The 3,617-nt window shown below is 41.6% G+C and overlaps 1 protein-coding gene across 2 annotated transcripts in view; it reads right to left on the bottom strand.

Moving 5' to 3' along the window:
- The window catches only part of ablim3 (actin binding LIM protein family, member 3), a 39,196-nt gene extending 36,704 nt beyond the window's left edge, over positions 1-2,492 (bottom strand). The window contains exons 1-4 of one of the 2 annotated variants that reach the window (XM_025062944.1): positions 2,134-2,492; positions 1,660-1,808; positions 1,016-1,138; positions 761-876 (exon numbers count right to left, since the gene is read on the bottom strand). The gene's annotated coding sequence lies outside the window, so the exon portion shown is untranslated. Of the gene's footprint in view, positions 1-760; positions 877-1,015; positions 1,196-1,659; positions 1,809-2,133 lie in introns of those variants that run through there. The other variant, XM_025062945.1, reaches the window with a different exon arrangement.
- Between the last annotated feature and the right edge of the window lie 1,125 nt (positions 2,493-3,617).

Here is a 3,617-nt window from a genome sequence, read left to right as displayed (position 1 = left end):
GGAGGGGGGGGTGTTCACAGCTTTCTAAACTGTCACAAGATAATATATATAATAATTGTATATGTGCATATCTCTGGAAGATATAATTCATACACACATAAACATACATAAATATACATGTGTATATGTATAAATATATATAAATATATACACAGCATGCCAGACAGGCAGGAACTGAACCTCCTGCAAAAGGACAAAATAATAGTCAAACACATGACTGGAGCAGCCAGAGTTTTTACAGATCTCACTGATTGGACCCTAATCACACTCACACTAACCTACAGTTTATCAACTGTTGTGTTCTTCAAATATGCACACAACATGTGACTTCATATTGAAGCCACCTATTAAGAATATAGTGTGTCAAAATAAAATGGTTTATTAAAATATATATTATTATTATTATTATTATTATTACTTAGGGATATGATATTGTTGTAAATGTATTTTTTTTATTATTTTCAATTTAAAATATCAGCCTAAAAATCTCTGCCTCTTGTCCTTTTCCTGTTAATTCTATGATATCATTTTATATGTTATTTATAATGAATGACACAGTGATTTGGTACAGATGTAAAGGTCAGTTTAACTGATCATCAAATTATATAATTAGATATGAGACATTTAAAAATAAACCTTTTTTTGTACAATTATGTGGCAGGTTTATTTTGAGCCCAACGGTTAGTGTTGGGTTTAAACCTAAATACATCAACGTAAATTTGGCCACAAGGTGGAGCCATATTCTTAATTTTGTGCGTACCGTCTCATGTTGATCCTGAGTGCAGCCGCGGTGACAATGTATGTGGTTCTTGATTTTGGCCAGAGGTGGGCAGTAGAGGACAGCTGTGTTGTGTCCTGCTGTAGCATCTCCACCAACTGTGGTGGTGATGGAGATGAGAGAAAGGAAGACGGAAGGAAGGGGGGGGGAGAAAAAGAAGAGAAAACGAGAGGGTGAGGGGGTGTTGTTGTTTTAAGGGGGTGTTATTGTTTTAAGGGGGGGGGTTGTTTTAATTACCTACTGATTCCCTGGTTTGTGCTTCAGACGGTCAGGTCTGACGAAGACTTCGTTTCATAAATGTCAGGCTGACGTCAGATGAATTCATTTCTGAGGTCGACAGGTCGACTAACGGTCCTGCTCCTATAAACATGACGACAGTAAAGAGTTCCAGCTTCATCTTGACATCAGTTCTAGGACCTGAAGAAACAACCACTGGTGTTCAAACTAACGGGCCAGGACCATTAGTGGTACCATATATCTACTATCTGATTCCTATCAGGAGCAACTGAGTCATGTATGTTTTAAATAGAGTAAATAGACGTTTCTGTGTTTGAGCTAATACTAATAATAATACCTGTGACTAAATTCCCAGGAACTTCAGCTCAGAGCTCTGACACAACCAGGATCATTAAAATGTCATTTGTTTTAGATTAAAGGAAGGAAACCTGTGCTTACAATGGCAACAATGTCTGTAAGGAGCAGTGGGTGTGTTTGGAGGGGGGGGGGATGGAGAGGGGGTCATGAGAAAGAAAGTGTGTGATCACTACCTTCTATTTTATCAGATACTATATATATATATATACTGTATACTCTCTCTGAATATATATATATATTTAACAAAGTTGCATGGGGGGGTGGGGAGGGGGACTTGTTCAACGTACCAAAGACCTGAAAGGGCTGGGATTTGAACCCTCAGACAAGCCCAGTCCTTTCACCTGACGTCCCTCTCTCAGACGGTGATGACCCTGGACCAGCAGCTCAGTAACAGGTCAGTAAAGCTGCAGATGTCTGACCACCGATGACATCATCACTGCAAGAGAGAATTTATTTAGAAAAAAAAAAGGAAGTCTTTAATCCAGATCAGGTTCAGGATCAGGAGGAAGTCAGAGCTGAAAGGGTTCCTGTGGAAGCTCAGCATTGTTCTGAGTTGGAACAACACGGTGGAGGACGGTCCATGTCGCTGATGACTGATGATGAAAACCACTCATTAGTCCAATCCTGCTCCTGGTCAAACACACGTTAATTAGTCTTGACGTTCGTTTCCCTGCCTTTGTTTCCAGCTCTGAACTCACAGCTCGACATGTTGAAGCTACTGTGGTACCACACTGTGGATGAAGGGCGTTTAGTGCTCTTACCTTAATCCAAAAAGGTCACTGGTTCAATTCCCAGCTCTAATTGCCAGAGGGGGTTGGGGGGGTGGGCAGTGTCCTCCCACAGTCCTAAAACAGGCAGATTGAGGATTAGGTGTAGATTCACTCTAAACAAACCAGAGGTGTGAATGTCAGTGTGAACGGGGATTGAACCAATGATCCTCTTGCTGTAAGGCAGGAGGACCAACCACTGGTCCACCCTTGATAAAACCATACTATCGACGGCCTGTTTACTGTGATGATACTGCAGTACTGTGTGGCCAGTGAAGTATTTGTGGTGATGACGTGTAGTTGCAGTGAAAACACAGTTTTCATGTGTGTTTTGATGACCTCAGGTCTTCTGGACCTACTTTCTCATCATGAGACCGTGTCCCTGCATTAAAACAGTGGAGGGAAGGAGAGGCTGGGGAGGCTGGGGGGAGGTGGTGGGGGGGTAGACAATGTGGTGCCTGTGTCACTGTGTGCCAGTTCTCCAGGTAATACCTGAATATGCAGTTTTTCTTTTGACGAGTACAGATTAAGAGGTTTTCTGGTGCATTTCTACGGTACTTGTGGGTAATTTGTCTGCAGGGACCTCTGGGGATCAAAGTAAGGACAGCGGAGCCCAACTCAGGACACACACACACACACAGATATATAAGGAGCTGCGGTTTATTTTTTATTTAAACATAAACGTTACAGCACAAACATTTGTGTTGTTTTTTTTTTTATAAAGATCACAGAACACCACGTTTTCTACCAGCGATCAACACCTGAACATTGTGCGAGAAACAGTGTGAAAACATTGAGTAAACATTCAGCCACTTCACATGTCAGAGGTTCATTGTAGCCTACACCGGTGGACACCACTGCTCCACCGTCACGGCTCTTCTTTTTATTTGAAGTCACAAACAGGAAACAGAACTTTCACAACATTTTTTTTAACTCGTTATTTAAAGAACACAAACATGAAGTCGTTATATATATTTCAAGTGCTAAAAAAAGTGCTGCCCCCTGGTGAGCTCTTTATAAAATAATAAAATACATATTAACAAATAATTTAAGACTTTTTTTGTAAACATTGATTTAAACCCAGGTGTCGTTCTTGTTCTTCTACGTGAAGTACCGTCTTTCTTTAACGTGTGAAACAAACAGGTTTCCTGAACAACCGACGCCTACAGTATGTAAACATCATCGGTGTGTGTGTGTGTGTGTGTGTGTGTGTGTGTGTTAACATCATGGAGAAGGAAATAGAAAAACAAGTGTCTAGAACCGTTCTGAAAATGTTCTGAACCGGTTCAGTTCAGCTGCACCGCCTGCACTGCTGCCAACCTGCTGAGGGATCACAACTGTGGCTTCCCACGGGCCACGAGCCAACATTTGGAACAAACCAGACCCAAACAGAGAAACACAAATCCCTGCCCCCGCCCCGCAGGGAAAAAAGGGACTACTATATCTTTAGTCTGTCTGGATGTTGTTGAGGGGAACAG

This window comes from Cynoglossus semilaevis, chromosome 15 (assembly GCF_000523025.1).
Source record: "Cynoglossus semilaevis isolate Cse_v1.0 chromosome 15, Cse_v1.0, whole genome shotgun sequence".
Lineage (NCBI taxonomy): Eukaryota > Metazoa > Chordata > Actinopteri > Pleuronectiformes > Cynoglossidae > Cynoglossus > Cynoglossus semilaevis.
This window is presented reverse-complemented; position numbering and strand designations above follow the sequence as displayed.